This window comes from Emydura macquarii, unplaced genomic scaffold, assembly GCF_026122565.2.
Source record: "Emydura macquarii macquarii isolate MOO-44397 ecotype Brisbane River unplaced genomic scaffold, CSIRO-AGI_Emac_v2 contig_2422, whole genome shotgun sequence".
Lineage (NCBI taxonomy): Eukaryota > Metazoa > Chordata > Testudines > Chelidae > Emydura > Emydura macquarii.
The window spans coordinates 15202664-15221082 of NW_027132559.1; positions in this window are offsets into that span (position 1 = coordinate 15202664).

An 18419-nucleotide genomic window follows, 5' to 3' on the forward strand; every position below is an offset into this window, starting at 1 on the left:
TAAGACATTTTTCTGTGTCTTTTGTTCTTTCCCATTTCCAAGGTTAATATATTAATGCATTCAGTTATACCCTCAGAGATGTGTTATATGCTGTGAACTGGAGTGCTTCTCGTTTATATATTGAATGTTGGCGTCACTCCAAGTTCTAATAAGCCAGAGCAAAAGTCTGATGGTATATTTTGATTGCATTTGTAATTACTCAGACAGTTAAGAGAGTGGACCCAAGCCAGTTCAGCATAGGAGATGTGTCTGAATGGGGCAGCCAATCCAAATTATATTACAGGAGTATACTCCTGCTGGAAATTACATTAGGATTTTTTTTGCTGGCAAAGAATCTGGACTAAGAAAGAGTTGAGTTATACTCTTCCTTCCAGTGCTTTTAATTTGACAGCCTCCTGGATTTTTTTGTGTCAGGATGTCTTTGGATATGCTTTTTTCACTTAGGTTCCCATTGGCACAGCTGTCTCTCTTTCATTTAGTCAAAGAATGCATGGGGGTCCAATCATTTAGCTTTTAGCACAGCCTCACTGGGGTCAAGCTGCATTTGTCAAGAATCTGGATTTGCTAGCTTTCGGGGCACTGAGTAGAGGTCATAATTTCCCTGGGAAATTTGGGGAGGATATAGACTGAAGGGCTGGTGCGGAGGAGGGAGAAGTATATTGAAGGATATGACAGATTTTTGGATGAGTTATTATGTTGGACATGGTTGTTGTATGGGCTGTTCTATTTATAACAGTGTTGTGGATTCTTTTGTTACAAAATTATTTGTTTTTAAAATTATCATGTATTATTTGTAGTACCATAGCACCTAGGCACCCCCATCATGGACCAGGACCCTCTATGTTCTAGGCACCATATAACCACAGCCTAAACCATCAATAAGTCATTAGAATGCAAGACAAGCATTAGGATGTGGGCCTGCTCCCATTGAAGCCAAGACCAGGCTGTGACACTGGCAGACCAGGTGCCAGCTCATATCAAGGGCCCTAGGCCTCACAGGACACTGACAAGTGCACAGCTGGAAATGACTCTAGTTTGCCTGTGTGTTAGTATCATTAAAATAGCTATTAGGGTTATAAGAATGTGTTTAGACTGTATGAAATGCTTGTAGGATGCAGCATAGTATTAATCTTACTTATAACATCTGTACACCATGTTATATAAGGTACTATTTGTTTGCTCAAAAGTGTTTGCTCTAAAACTGTAAACCGCCCCAGTCTACAGAGACACATTAGCAAATGTGAAATAATAGTTTACCGTAAGAGGAGCCATTTCCTCTCCAACAAAAGAAGGCCCCTGGACACCAGACAAGCTATTGTGGCACATCAGTGGACAAAAGATTTGGTTGATTGCTCCCCCCACATCCATGGAAAGGAGACATGCACAAACAACTGTCTCACCAACTTGAATTCTGGGGACAGGGAAAAATCTCCATCAAGAGAAATTGTTATCCCTATGCTGCTTGGACTTCAGGGAGAAGGCAAGAGTCTAAGCATAAGAAAGGAAGCCCCAGCTGTTTAGCTTGGGTTAGCCCTGAAAGACATATAGAGCTAGTGCATTACAGCTTCTATTACTTTTTGAAACCTAAGACTGTAACTTATTTGGGTATGTGCATGTTTACTTGCTTTAACCTTGTAAATCTCTCTCTTTTTTTTCTCCATTAATAAATCTTTAGATAGTTTATTACAGGATTGGCTATGAGCTTTATCTTTGATGTCAGATTTGAGGTACGTGACTAGTCCTTTGGGACTTGGAGTAACCTGAATATTATTGTGATTTTTGGTGTACCATCTATTACAAAGGCAAGCTTGCCTGGGGGGCAGGGGAGACCAGAGTACCCAAGGGGACTGGCTGGGACTCCACGTTAAGGCTGTTACAATGCTTGAGGAGTTCACACCTGATACTTGGTTGGAGAATTCTAGCTATAGAATTCACTACCAGTTTGGGGTTTGTGCCCCGCTTCTTATAGTCTGCGCTGAGGTTGGCATTCATGGTGCTGAGCAACTTCAGACAGCTTGACACAGGCCTCTAATGGTTATTCAGCATAGAATAAATGATTCTGGGCTGCTTACATCATAGGTGAAAAATAATACAGCAAGAAGACAAGCAGTATAAATAGTGGCGCTGGAACAATTTTTATAGTGGAGGGGCTGAAAACCATTGAACAAAACTGTAAACTCTGTATACGATGGAAACCAGCATCTATGAGTGTAAGCTCTCCCTACCCTCCCCTTCCAGTTTTGGGGAGCTTGCTTGCATGTCCCCTGACAGAGGTTATGTATTCTCAAGGAGGACAGTCACCTGGTAAGAGCACTAGTGGTTCAGAGTCAGTCCAGGTTACAAGTCAATCCCTTGTAACCTTCCCACATAAACAGGCATGTTATTTATCTGGGAGACCATTACCCATTTGACTGGCTTGTAGAGCAGTGCCCCAGACATTGAGTAAAACACGGCTCTCTCCACAGTTCCCCAAGCATGTCATTTGGTCAGTTCTTCCAAGGAACACTGCTGCAGACAAGCCCTTCCGATGAGCAGAGATCCATTCTGCAGCCCTGTGAATGTCCCTGCTTCTAGGACTTATCATGCTAGTGCACAGACAGTGAAGGGAGCGAAAGGGAGCCTAGGGCACTGTTGCTGCATTACATTACAAACCATGAAACCCACCGAATTGAGAACAACAGACTCAGGGTCTGCCTTACTTGTTTTGATGACGCAACTCTGGAGAACTCGGCTGAGTATAAAAGTGAAGCAATACCATGACAAAGCCGGTCCCTCAGAGGGAGAGAGCGATAATGTTAAGCTTCTCACCAAACAGTGTATTTTTACAATAGATTTTTTTAAAAGGTAGAGAAATGGCAACTGATGTTCTCCCTTTAAAACAAGCAAGCAAGGTCTATTTTTAACAAATCAACTACAGCAGTGAAAACAAACCTCGGGCAAGGGAGGCCCATTCTATTAGCATGTATCCTGAATTACATTACATAGAACCATAGAGTTGGAAGGGACCTCAGGAGGTCATCTAGTCCAACCCCCTGCTCAAAGCAGGAATAACCTCAGCTAAATAATCCCAGCGAGGGTTTTGTCAAGCCAAAACTTAAAAACCTCTAAAGATGGAGATTCCACCACCTCCCTAGGTAACACATTCCAGTGCTTCACCACCCTCCTAGTGAAAAACTTATTCCTAATGTCCAACCTAGACCACCCCCCACTGCAATTTGAGACCGTTGCTCCTTGTTCCGTCGTCTGCCACCACTAAGAACAGTCTAGCTCCATCCTCCCTGGAACCCCCTTTCAGGTAGATAAAGGCTGCTATCAACTCTCCCCTCATTCTTCTCTTCTGCAGACTAAACAAGCCTAGTTCCCTCAGCCTCTCCTCATAAGTCTTGTGCTCCAGCTCCCTAATCATTTTTGTTGCCCTCCGCTGGACTCTCTCCAACTTCTCCACATCCTTTTTGTAGTGGGGGGGCCCAAAACTGGACACAATACTCCAAATGCAGCCTTACCAATGCCGAATAGGGGGGAATAATCACTTCCCGCGACCTGCTGGCAATGCTCCTCCTAATGCAGTCCAATATGCTATTAGCCTTCTTGACAACCAGGGCACACTGCTGACTCACATCCAGCTTTTTATCCACTGTTACTCCCAGGTCCTTTTCTGCAGAGCTGCTGCCTAGCTCGTCGGTCCCCAGTCTATAGCTGTGCATGGGATTCTTCCTTCCTAAGTGGAGGACTCTGCACTTTTCTTTGTTGAACCTCATTAGATTTCTTTTGGCCCAATCCTCCAGTTTGTTTAGGTCCTTCTGTATCCTGTCCCTACCTTCCAGGATATCTATCACTCCCCCCAGCTTAGTGTCATCTGCAAACTTGCTGAGGGTGCCATCTACCCCATCTTCCAGATCATTAATGAAGATGTTGAACAAAACTGGCCCCAGCACCGACCCCTAGGGCACTCCGCTTGTGACCAGCTGCCAGCTAGACATGGAGCTATTGATCACTACTCATTGAGCCCTATGCTCTAGCCAGTTCTCTATCCATTTTATAGTCCATTCATCCAACCCATACTTCTTTAACTCGCTGATAAGAATACTGTGATGCATGTATACATCAATGGTGGTCAGTGCTAGATGCTTCAGAGGAAGGGGTAAGAAACCCTGCAACAGGCAGATTAAAATAGATAAGAAGATAGTCAGAAGGGAGGGTGAAGCACAAGCAATCAGACAAGAAGCAAAAGAATGGGACAGAATTGGAAAAGAACAAAAAAATCCACACTTGGTAGAAGAGTGTGAACAGGATCCCCACAAACAATAACTTCTGAAAACAATGAAAACGGAGTTCTTTGTCTTCACTCAGCTTCATTTTCTTTCCTCGTGGTCCCAGCCTCTCCTGAATAGGCAGGACACCCTCTAAGCCAATGATATGATGAAATCTCCCCAGGGACAGCTTCTGCCTGATCCAGCTGAATGACATTTCTAATTTAACCTCTAACTGATTCCTACTTAAGATTTAGAGAGGAAGATATACTATAAATCAGAATAAATGTTATATCCCAGCCATTATGTCTCTAAGCAGGGGGGAGGGAGCAGCAGCCTGACAGAACTGCAGCATTGAGTCTCCAGTACAACCCCAGGGACCAATGTGTTCTGGAACCTTACATTTTTCCACTTGACCTGAGGAAGGGAGTATATGTATTTTTAAACAACAACTCACTGGAATTCACTATACTGAGCAGGAAATCCCCAGCAAGAGAGAATTATAAGTTTCTAGGAATGTTCACATTTTGAAGTCATTTTTAAATGTCACACTTCAGGATGCAATCCAGACCAGTGAGAGGTTACGGCACCACCTGCTCCATAACCCTGGATGCCTCACAATACTTTGCTAGTGTAGCACCGAACCTGGGCTGCCCATGAACAGCCTGCAGGTCACATCCCCAAAGTCTGTATAGCTGCAGCCCTGTTCTAGCACCTCTGACCCAAGTAGCCTGTCAGCAATACTCCAGTCATATCCTTGCTTCCACCAGCTCTGGTTACCACTTTCAGGGTGGCCCCCAACACACTTCAGTCCTGAATTTTCCTCCAAAATGTGTGTTCTGCACTGTCCAACCCTCTCTTGGGCAGTTCAGATATGAGAGGTCCAGTGCCCCTGTAAGGGGTCAATATCCAACAGCCCACTACTTTAAATGGCGTTACCAAACAGCTTAATTTAAACACAACACTGGAGTAGCTTTGATTAAAAAATGAAACACTTTTGTTTAAGTACAAAAGAAAGAAAGATGAAACACGTAGTAGCTAAAACTTAACAAGCTAGCCTTAATTCAAGATAAAATCCTTACTGCATGTTCCCAGCAACATTACTGACCAATGTCTCTGCCCCAGAGTCAAAGGGCTGGGTCCTTTGTCTTCTTACATGAAAGGGAGAGTGGTAGAGAGATCAGGAGATAGCCCTTGAGGTGTTTCTGCCCTTCACTTTTATAGTCCAATCACCTTTTGAGGTGGATTCTTCTGAGGATGACCTTCAGTTTATTCAAACAGTAAAAAGGTGATGTGGAGTCTGATGGTGAAGGTGGCACCATGCTCTTTCCCCCTCCGCCCCCCATGTATACTGAAATGCAGCTTTGCCTTGTCACCTGCCATTTTCCCCTCTTGCTGTCAAGGACCCTGTTTACTACTTGTAAGTAAACATTCCTTTGTTTAGGATAGGCCTATTTAACAACTTTTGCCTGTGCAAGTCTGTGTGGATTTCAACATGTGCTAACAATATCATCGAGGGGGAATTTCTCGCTTTACATATAATGCTGCTACATACGTTTCCCCATGCTATTATTGACCAGCAAGTTCTTAGTTTTCAAATGATATCTCACAAGGTATATTTTGTACAAAGATTAATACACTGGTGTGTAGAGTGTGAATACAAGGGTGCTTTCAGTTACATCAAGCAAAAAAAGAGGGGAAACATATGCTGGAACTGAACAGAGGTGGTTCACAGCAGCTGAGCATTACAGAGAAGATTTCCTGTAAATACAATACAGCTAGCTTCTTCATGCTTTTTGATTTATAATATGTGAAGTATAATTAAAAGCTGGACTTCAGATGCATTGCATTAATGCATTAGACTAAAGAACCATGAACCATCTGCTGGCAGTAATGATAGTCAGTGTGTTTCACTTCCGTTTTACCGGTTCCAAGAAATTAGTTTTAAAAACATGGTTGCAAACAGTGTGATAAATCTGTTGCTGTTGCCCTCTTCTTTCTTTCAAAGTGCAGTGAAGTTAAAAAAATGCTCTTTATGTACCAGGATTTTATTCAAGTAGTACAACATCACGTGCAAAATCTTTAGGCTTACGGCTTCTAAATAACGATAAAGGCACATAACCTGGCCCTGCATGTGACTAGGAGTCTCAAGCCCCCTTATGGAGGTTGGTTTGAGCCGTCTGAGATCTGTAGACCACATTACTGCGTAGTTTAGATGGAACAAAAAGCACTTTGCTTCCCTGGCCCATGAGGCCCTGTTGGCTGACAAGGATTTACCTGCATATAGAGTTGCAGCGAGAGAGATCCACTTAGGGGCACATTCACCATGACTTCCACTCCATGCAAATCCACGGTTTTCAATTAATTTGCACTAGGTGTAGGCCAGCACGGACTTGAGCCCCCAGGGTGCAAAAATAACACACTTGTTCCTCAGTCGTTCAACAGTTAGCTGTTGGAATAAAATATTTGTGGGCTGAGACAAATGAGATGAGAGACAAATTCATGCCTCTGTTACCGCTACGATCCTATGTACTTGCATTAATGTTTTTTTTGGAAGAACACTTCAGACTGTGTGGGACTGATGACCTATTCTGGAAACCCTTGTGACTGGAAGTCATTACACTTATTTACATTGCAAGCCTTCTGAGGGCAGGGATTGTTGTTTTGGTACACCAGCACAATGGGGTGGGGCGCTAAGGCGCTACCACAGTACAACTAATCATAACAGCTATGAAATGTTGGCCCAAGGAATGAGCATTTCTGGCTGTTCATTTTATATATGCTGCTCATAGCACAAGGCAAACAGCAGCACACTGCTTCAGTGCTCTCAACAATTGGCTGGTGAATTATCTTTTTGTAAATAAATCATCTGAGCAGTTCTGATCACAGACAAAGTTTAATTGTTACAATATAGTTGCTATTGATAATTGAATTTTATGTGAACAAATGTTAACCAATGGCAAAATGGTCTCTTGGGCTATTTGCTGTTTGTGGTGTGTCTGATTGGTCACTTAAGTCATGTGGTATTGTTTCTGCTCCCTTATTGGAAGACTGAAAGTTTTTAAACAGGAAAATAATCAATGAGTTATGAATACTTATAATCGCACAAAAACTGCCTTATTTGCATGTGATTATGGGCATCTGTGCACAGAATACTCATCCCTCTGAAGAACAAAAGCTCATTCACATGAATGTTTGTGGAAAGCAAGTAAAAAGGGGTGTGTGCATGGATGATCTGAAGTCTTGTCTCCACCCCTCCCTCTTTTGGTTGTTGCATGACTTGCTGAGTCATGCTGAAGTTAAATAATATGTGTTTTGGGGGCAGGGACTTTGGCCTAGATTTTTAAAGAGATTTAGATGTGTCAAAAGGCCTACGTGACTTAGATGACTTTCAAAAGTGGAGTAGGATCCTAAGACTCATTGACTTCAGTAAGACTGCCTCCTAAATGCCTAAGTTGCCTTGACGACGGAACCAGCGGTGGCCTTAGTTACTTTGCTGCCCAGGGAGGAAAATGTTTTTGGCAACCCTGAAGAGCCAAGCAAAAGTAAAAACAAAACAAAAAAAACCAAGTTCCTGATTTGCTGGAAATTGGTGCCCAGGACAAACTGATTACCTGTTCCTGAGGTCAGCCCTGAATGGAACTTAGCTACTTAAGTCAATAAAGACCAGATTCTCAAAGGTATTTAGACACCTAACATGTGCTGATCAAGGCCATCGCCTTTGCAACACTGAGCAAAGCAATACCTAAATATCTTTAAAATTTGTTGTTTGCAGTGATGTTGTAGCCATGTTGGTCCCAGGATATTAAAGAGACAAGGTGGGTTAGGTAATATCTTTTATTGGACTACCTTCTGTTGTTGAAAGAGACATGCTTTCAAGCTTTGTGTAAGCTTGAAAGCTTGTCTCTTTCACCAGCAGAAGTTGGTCTAATAAAAGATATTGTCTCTTTAAAAAGCCGGGCCTTTGTCTTTATGAAGCACCTTGCACAGGGTGAGGGCTTGAAAAATACGACATGATACATTGCTGCATATACTGATGAACTAAATAATGACCACACATTGGGGGGCACATTGTTGTATTTATAAAACCAACCACTGACTAAGTCGTGTCATTAACTTTAATATCCACTGGATCAGGCCTTAAGGTAGGTGCTATCAAGTAGCATAATGTAATGTTATTCTAGGATGAGGAAGTAGACAGATATGTGACAAATAATTTTAAGATCCCCCCTTCTTCCCACTCTACATACAATTACAAAAATCTGACACATTGTATTGATTATATAGCTTATATGATTCTTGGACAATTGGAGACCTGATGCCGCTGTGTGACTGTTTAATCATTTTTATTGTTTCCCCTTTTTTTTGTATGTGTGGCACCAATTCATTGTGTTCTACTCAGGCCTAAATGGTGGCATCTCCTTTCTTTTTTCATCAGAATGTTTGACTGAATTGTGACATGCTTTCTCTTAGACCAACATATCTTAAAAATTGAATGAAAAAAAAATCCAACATTGAAAGTGCAGGAGTTAAAACGATGAACTGTAAAATCCATGGCAAAAGCAATCTAATGAGTGAAGAGGCGTGTGTCATGCAGCAGTGGGGTGGAAGATACTTTTTATAGTTAGACACTGTACAGTACTAATGGCCTAGCTTAGTGCTGAATAATAATTACATTGTCTGCAAAGTCTGGTTCAGACAACCAAACCACATGGATTCATTCTATTTGATAAAACATATGGACTAGATTCTCAGCAGGTGTAAATTGGCATAATGCCACTATCTTCAATGAAGCTATACTAATGTATATAAACTGAGTATCTGATTCCACAGAGTCTGAGGCAGTCATTCCCCACACAAAAGTAATCGGTCAATATTGGAACATACTCAAAAGTGCTGGAGTAAACACTTAGCTGCCCCTGCCCTTGGCGACAGTAAGTTGAGCTGCGATTTTGTTAGAAACATTTCCGGTGTTTCCTACATTAATAATCTGTTTGGAATCTCGTAGTGATGCAGCATAGTCAAGGTTGCAGCTAATGAATGAGCTGGACAGAGATAGCAGTGAATATAAAAACTAGAATATGTCACTAATTTTGACATATGGGTTAACCAAGCATAAAGAAGAAAGGATCCTTAAAATGCTTAGGAAACTGTTGTGCACTGGCTCAATAGAAAATATACTGTGGAACAGATGACTGATTTGTCATGGCTTTTCAGTGATAGGATAAACAATCCTGAATAATGCAACATTTCTTTAAAATTCGATGGAATAATTTTCTTTTCATAAATCATACAGAATTTGCTAGGAAGCATCTGTAAGGAGTGGTTTCTAGTTAGTTTTCTATGCTACAATTGAACTGTTTCTGATTGCATCTGGAGCACAAATATCTTTTCTTTTGGGAAGGAAAGGGTGGCTTTGACTTAATTAGGTTTTTCACATTGTGTTGAAGGCAATTTGTGTTTGGCAAATGGAAACTCTTCATTAGCTGCCTGGAAGAAAGTCAATAACCGAAGAACTTTATACAATATGTTCCCCAAAGATACTGCATGCAGCTGCAATACCTTTCATACTGAGCCCCTGCCTCATCAACTTCAGTGGGATTTGTGAGTACACAGTACTTCCAAAAATCAGACTATTTATTATGCGTAGGGGATTTGGATTATGAATATGGATTTAGGAGACTAACTTTAGGCACCCAGGTTTTGAACATTTTGGCCAGAGCTTTTGAGATCTCAAATTTGGTTTTAATTTATTCTCCAGGAGTATTATCATTTTTATGCAATAGCATACACAGTTTGTCAGCTCACTGCCTAGAAGAGCTACAGAGCTTACCTACTGTTACTTATGGCATCTACAAAGTTTAGTGGCACAGTCTAATCTTTATGCGACAAGGTCTATGGACATGACAGGAGCTGGGAGGAGTCCATTACAGTTAGCACAACAGTCACAACATTCCCATACAGTCTGCCTTGACACCTCCCTCCTCTGCCCCAGTACCATATGCACTTTCACAAGGCTGGTCTGAGAGTCCCCTTTGTCTATTATAGGCTGGAGGGATAGGTACAATTCTTATAATCATGCAGCAAAAGACCATGTTGTTGTAATGCACAGGTGCAGCAGGACAGACGCATTTGGTTCATGTAGCAACTGCTGCAGGGTTTCTAAGCAGTAAATGAAGGATGGAAGGTGCACGGGGGGGGGGGGGGGGGGGGGGGGGGGGGGGGGGGGGGGGCAGAGCTAAGGTTAGTGTCGGCGCATTCACTTTTTCTAAACGTTTCTAGCATAGGCTATTTTATTTTGAATAACTGTAATTTGTGACCTGTCACATTGATTGAAATAAAGTTTTTGCCTGGATACCTGTGTATACACACAATGCATGCCTATGCCTTTCCTCGGGTCAGCAGCTCGATTCAGCTTCTTTTTTAGCCTTGATGCTTCATCGCTTTCAGGACATTCAGGTGCCACATGATGTGCAGGAGATGTTGTTATGTGTCAAGTTCAGCAGGGTGTTGTATCCCTGAGCCCATTGCTCAAATATCAAGTTACAGAGAAAGTGCTGTAAGTAAGCCATGGTGAAGGGACAACAGCACAATGATGAACAGCTTCTCAGTGGAGGAAGGAGGTTGGGTACCAGCTGTTAAGCAAAAACCAAGTGGAAAACTCTGACCTATAGGAAACTATGTGAAGCATGTCTGGTCTCTGAAGATTACAGATGAGCTGACAATATCAACACTGGAAACAGATGCTAAATTAATTGGAATAATCTTGGCTGAAAGCCACAGTCGGAGAGCTGTGGCCTCACCATGAAGATAGGTCAATACAAAACCGTATCAATGCACTTCACATTTATTTGCGTTTCAGTATGCCAGTAATTCTTCTCTCTCTGGCATAGCTGCCAGTATTCATCCCAAGCAGATGCACAGATACAGAGCATGTCTGTTTCCTTAGAGTTAGGACTTGGCTGGCTTGCATGGTGATCAAACAGGGGAGCTGAGTCTAAATTGTTCCCTGGTAACTGGGGCTGGGAGTACTGGAGAGTCAGATCTATGCTCCCACTGCTGCAGGAGAAGCACTTGCATCAGTAGTGGCCAGAGGAGCATGAGGATGGTATCAACAGATCCTGGCGAAACCTTATCAGGTTGCTTTGTTGCTAAGGTTGGAGGTTAGGGGAGACGTAAGAGAACTTTAACAAAAGGTGCTTGGAAAAGGCTTGTTCCCCAGTCCACACTTTCAGGCCCTGCTCCTGCGTTGACTTCAATGACTGCAGTGGAGTTCAGCATCTCTGGGGCCTGCGGTGGAGAGGGATATGATAAGTGGTTCCAAGGCCAGGGCATATTTTTATTCAATGATACACACATTTACTCTCTTTGTCCGTTGTTCCAACTCTAAATTTAAGCTTATTTAACAACTAGCTTGGCCAAAATGTCTCAAATTACTAAACAGAAAAAAGAAAGGTCTGGATTAATCACAGGTGGTAACATCTGGGACTGAATTCCACAGCTGTGGATCACAACAAGATACACATTTCTGATTTACTACACCTTTTCCTGCCCTTATTTTTTCTTCATTCCTAGCATCTATTCATGAGTCTTGCCTTACCCAGCCAGTCCTGATAATGGCAAATATTCAAAAATAACTTACTTCCCAGGGCTGTGATTATAGAAAGGGCTTATAATTAACTGATCAAGCTGGTATTCAACATGTGTGCCTTGGTTGTATTTTTGAACTACAGATCGCGGTTCTGATATTTTTTAAAAAATCTGTATTTCAGTAGCTGTTTCCATTCCCACTGGCTGGTAAAGGGTGCCCTGCCGAGCAGCCCAGAGTGAACAACAGAGCAGCATTTTTCAGCTGGTCTAAAGAGGCAACAAGTGGCTAGGATTTTCACTATGTTTCCGGATCACTCAAACCTTTCATGTCTTAAACCGTGTCTACGCTAGAAAGTTTCATTGACGCAAGTTGCAGCGATGATCAAAATGCGCTGTAATTACACTTGTGCCTGTCTACACAGCACTCGTTGTGTCATCGACACGCATCTGCAGTTGGGGCTCTAGCATCGACAGTGAGAATAGTGCACTGTGGAAAGCCATCCCACTGTGCAACACACCACCTTGTAACACTAGGAGTTGTGGGAAGACAGAGAGGCACACAGTGCACCATGGGTGTGGGGTCTATGTCCCATGATGCAGTGATTTCCATCCTGTCATTCCATGGGTTTCACAACATTTTTCAATGGCCCCAGTTTCCGGTGCGCCCGCCATCTCTATCTGAAAGGATGGATCCCGCACTGCTCTCCACTGTTGGTGTCAGTTTCTGAACACATCGCAGCTGGTCATGCAGCATATCATGAGCTCCCAATGGGAACAGGAATCCGAGGCGCCTGACCTGCTGCGTGCCATGCCAACAAACAATGCTGGATTACCGTTTGCATTCACGGAGCATCTGCACACAGTGCATTGCTGCTTTGGGGTGCGTGAAGCAGGCACTGAGTGGTGGAATCACATTGTTATGCAGGTCTGGGATGATGAGCAGTGGCTGCAGAACTTCCGAATGTGCAAAGCCACCTTCATGGAACTCTGTGAGGGGCTCACCCCTGCCCTGCAGCACAACGACACACAAATGAGAGCTGCCCTCTCGGTGGAGAAGCACATGGCAATCGCTGTGTGAAAGCTGGCAACTCCAGCCTTCTATTGGTCAGGCACTAATCAGGTGTGGAGGGACCTCAAGGGCACATCTGTAGAAGCCCAATAAACAATGAACAGAAGCATGACTGTGAGTGCAACTAAAGCATTGATTCACTACTGTAAAATACACCTCTTTATCACTGTCCCCTGTCAAGCGCACAGCCTGGTGATCAGCTAGGGCATGGTGAGTTGTGGCCAGGGGGAAAGGGGCACTCAAGCTGGGAAAAAGGTTCTGTGTGGTTGTTTGGTGTATTTATGCAGGTAGATAAGGACAAAATTTCAAATTGTGCCAGCATTGTCCATGGTGGGGCGGGGAGGGGCATAGAAGCTGATAACTCACTCCTGAGAGTAAGCAGGAATGCTAGGGTGCATCTCCTCCATGCAAGCAGCTGCAAACTGGGTCCCTATGCTGTTCGCCAGTGCTCCGCTTTGGTCCCTGCACAAGTGATTGGTGCGAGAAAGTTTCCTATGATGGGGGAAGAAACAAAGCAGCTCTGACGAGGAATCTCTGGCAGAGGATTGGTGAGTAGCTCCAGGAAAGCTTCCTAGAGATCGCTCTGGAGGAGTCCCGTGAAATCTCAGTGTGCATTAACTCATTTTTCTGCCGCACTGCCTAGTTGAACAGGGGAATAGGAAACACATGGAAACACAACTACTCCTGTGCATTTCTATCCCTTCAACCAGCTGTATAATGCAACAAACCAAAGTTTCTTAGAGATCGCTCTGGAGGAGTCCCATGAAATCTCAGTGTGCATTAACACATTTTTCTGCCGCACTGTCTAGTTGAACAGGGGAATAGGAAACACAACTACTCTTGTGCATTTCTATCCCTTCAACCAGCTGTATAATGCAACAAACCAAAGGCCAGCTGTACCTCATATAACCAATCAGAATCAGCTCAAAAAAATCACTTACCCAAGCTCCCTTCTCCTGCATGCCAGAGCTAGAGGGCTGGGACTGGCTTGAAGCCTCCGGGGTAGAGAAGAGGTCTTGGCTCCTCATGTCAGCAAATGATCCAGCCCCTGCTCCGCATCATCCTCCAACTCGACCTCCTCATTCACAACTTCTTCATCGGGGTTGAATTTGATGTCTGCTACCTCTGGGCCCACAGAGGTATACAGAGGTCTCTTGGCCATGGAAGTGGTGTTGCCGCTGAGCATGGCTTCCAACTCCTTATAGAAGCAGCAGATCTTTGGCTCTTCACCAGAGCAATGGTTTGACTCCCTAGCATTTTGCTACCCCTGCCACAGCTCCTTGATTTTCACACAGCACATCTCCCATTCATAGCACTTCCCCACCATTAAACGAGAAATTTGTCTGTACATATTGAAGTTCCTTCGGCTGGAGCAGAGCTGGGACTGCACAGCCTCCTCTCCCCAAATGCAGATCAGATCCAGATTTCAAAAATTCCCAGGACTTTAAAGGGGAAGGGGCAGATGGCTGCAGGACAGCGGAGTTCAAACCGATGGCCAGAGCAATCATGATGGGCATTGTGGGACACTTCCTGGAGGCCATTTACCATGACATAAAGAAGCGCAGTGTCTACACTGACACTTTGTCACTAAAAGTTTGGTGCAAAAGCTCTTTGCCTCCTATCAAGGTGGTCACAATTTAGTTTGTCACAAAAAATCAGGTTGGCGGGAGGGCAGGCGGGGGGGAGGGAGGAAGGGGGGATTGCAGTGTCTACACCACCACAGTTTTGGTGTAAAAAGCTGACTTTGGTCGACAAAATTCTGTAGTGTAGACCAGGCCTTATTCTTTCATTGATTTGCTCCCTCAGAAAAAAGTTACCCAGCCCGGCTTTGCCCCAGAAAAGTGAAACGAGGAAGAAATGCCAAAAGAGTAATGTAAAAAAAAAATCAGTGCTAACAGCTCCTCTTTAGGTTTCCCAGTTTAGCTGCCATATGTACCAAGCCCCCACATCCCCCTATAAATTAAAGCACTTTAATTTGTTGTTTTTTTGAGCAGTGGAGCCTCCCAGTTTCTTCAGAAAAAAAATCTTTGAAAAAGCTACCGTCAAAACCATGATATTTTAACAATGAATTTTACAGAGATGCTGTAAAAGCTTCAGTGGGCCCAATGGTGTTTAATTTATTTAGTTTTTCCTCTCGCTCCCTTGCTTCAGTCTATCCATGATCCTGTGCCTGCAACAAATTCTTAACCAGAAGTACTTACAGCTACGGTAAATTTATCTTGAAGATTTGCATTGTGTACGTGGGCTCTGCCATGCATGACAATTGTGCATATTTTCAAAGGAAGTAAGGTTGTTCCCCTGCAGTATTTTTGTATTTGGATTAATAAGACTTTGCAAGTGGCAGTCATTTCCACTAGCCTTTATTCTTCATCTCAGACCAAAATCTATTTTCTGGCAGCACAAATTCAGAATCAACTTTTTCCCACTGTTATAAACCAACTCCTGAAATGCTGTGGTGTTATTTGGAGGTTAAATAAAGTGTTAGGCATGCAAAATAAACTAATTCCACGTCTTTGAAAAGCTTCCTGTACTTTTGCTTCCCTCATGCTGGTTCTTGCACCCATGTTTGGGCCTTGATGGCGCAAAGGTTAGCCCCATTACTTAATTCTTAAGGTCATTTCATGCAATAAAGCATTTTTATACAGCACAGACTTGCATCCCTTATTAAGTTTACAGTAGGAGTTCAGCCAGAGAGACCATTTTATAGAGGTGACTGCAGTGACTCATACTAGCAGATAAGACTTCAGTCTACACAAGTATCATCCTCCTGCATACAGGGTATGCTTTCTGCTTTGTTTCTGCACAAAAGCAGGATGAGATGTTTTAATTGTAAAGTGAGATAATACAGAATTAGCTGGTTAAAAAAATCAGGATTACTTTTAATTTTGAACAGCTGTCCTTTGAGGTGTTAGCTCACATATACAATACTTAGTCCTGTCTCCTTACAGGGGACTGGACTACATGACCTATTGAGCTCCCTTCCAGTCTTATGATTCTATGATATTTGGCATATGATAAATTGTAGCAGTGATCGTGCAGCAGGCCTGAGAACAGTTTGCTATGTGTTCCCCTGCAGGCCCCAGACATGAGCTAGAGAGGAAATGTGCGGAACAACTGTTTGTCATGCAGCTGCACCACACACAGATTTTTTGAATCAGGTGACATCTCTCAAGAGGACATTGGCACTTTCGCATTGTTAAAACTGCTTACTCCCAACTTTGATTTGGAAGCTGAAAACGAATGCTCTGTTGCAATTGTATCTTCAGCCCTAGTCGCAAATGAGAAACTGGGACAATTATATATCTTTAAACATTTAATGCTAGTGAAAAAATTAAACAGTTGTGATGCCATTTTTTAATGGATGTCTCTGTGTGTGGGGAATATAAATTATTATAATGGCTTCTGTATCTGTAAATATTGGCAGGGCTGCCCCTATATAGGAACACACTGAAACAGGGGAATTTTCATACTAGTTCAGACCGGTGGTCCATGTAATCCAATATTCTATCTCCAAATGTGTCTCCCAGATGCTTCAAAAGAACAGGCTAGACTTGCTGAAATGGATAATAGTGAAATTAACTTGAGCCCTGCTCATTGCCTCATCACTAGTAAATGTACTGTGTCTCTTTATTATTATAGCCCTGGCACTCCCTCGCCCATCCCCTCAATTGTCTATCACATGTACTTGCGGCAGCTTGTCTCATGTACATTCACTAGCAAAAGGTTTTGTGGAAGAAGAGTGAAAGTTGCTTAGCAGTGTCCCCTGCCTTTCCAGAATGTGGAAGTTAGCAGCTGAAAACTGAAACTTCTGAAAACCAGGAAATCCATGCAATGAAACAAAATGCAGATGTTAGAAGACCAGGAAATGCACAGTTAAGGTAATGCCTTCCATGCCACATCCCCCGACAACCTTAACTCTGCCCTTTCTAGCCCTGCTCTGAGAAGTCACTCAGGGAGAGCGGAGGACCTTAAACCTCCCTCAACCGAATTGCAGTAATGCCAACCACCAATGTTCAAAAATCATATATTCCAAGGCCAGAAGGGACAATTGTGATCATCTAGTCTGACCTCCGGTATAGCACAAGCCACAGAACTTCCACAAAATAATCCTTAGATCATTCCTTTTAGAAAAGTATCCAATGCTGGTTTTAAAATTGTTGTGACGGAGAATCCATGACAACCTTTGGTAAATTGTTTCAATGGTTAATTTTAATAAGTTTAAAAATGTACATCTTGTTTCCAGTCTGAATTTGTCTAACTTCAAATTCAAATTCCATTGGATCATCTCAGACCTTTCTCCACTAGACTGAAGAGCTAATTATCAAATATTTGATTCCCATGTATTCAAGTTGCCTCTTAACTGTCTCTTCGTTAAGCTAAATAGACTGAGCACCTTGAGTCTATCACTACAATGCATTATTTGCAATGCTTTAATTATACTCATAGCTGTTTGCTGGACCCTCTCCAATTTATTGACATCCTTCTTGAACTGTGAACCGGATGCAGTGTTCAAGCAGCAGGTGTACCAGTGCCAATTACAGCGGTAAAATAACTGCTCTACTGCTACACGATATTCCCTTGTTTATTCATCCCATTAGCCCTTTTGGCCACCATGTCACAGTGGGAACTTATATTCAGCTGATTAGCCACCATAACTCCCAAATCTTTTTTAGAGTCACTGTTTTCCAGGATAGAGTCTCCCCTCCTGTAAGTATGGCCTACTTGCAGATCCTTTGTTCTTTGGTCCTAGATGTATACATTTACAATTAGCTCTATTAAAATTCATACTGTTTGCCTGAGCCCAGCTTACTAAGCGAGCCACATCACTCTATGTCAGTGACCACTCCCCAAGTTTTGTGTCATCTGCAAGCTGCATCAGAGCTGATTTTATTTGTATTGATTAAAAATGTTAAATAGCATAGGGCCCCAAACATCACCGCTTAAAAATCCTGAGATTCAGTAATAAGATTAAATTCTGGCTTCTCATCTGTTTCATGATTTTTGAGCTCCCCCTGCCTACCCACAGTGTGTGTGACAATTACGGTACTGCCCTCTCCTGAAAATGTATTGCAAGCAAGAAGGTCTGGGCCCCCTGCTCCAGGCAAAGAGCGTTTATGTGGTTTTGGAGCAGATAGATGCCCAGAGGCCTCATTCCCTGACTCTCATCCTCCCTGGCCCTGGCAGCCACCTGCCCAGGTTTGCACAGTTGCACATGAGACGTCTTCCTGGGGAGACAAAGCCACTGACTACCCTGTCACTGCTTGGAGGGCCCAGGTGACAGATAGTAGAGTTTCTAGCAAGGAGGGTCACACAGGAAGATGCATAAGACAATTAGAGTCCCCTACCTTTGTGTGCGCCTTGCTTCCTGCTGTTCTCTTGCAGGAAGCCCTCAGCTAAAACTTTGGCAAGTCGAGGAAGATGCTGGAATCCTAAGTCCCCCTTTACTCCTGGTCAGTAGCAGTAATGCCCACAGGAGGAAGGGAAGGGCAGAGTTGCAGGCCCTGCAGCTG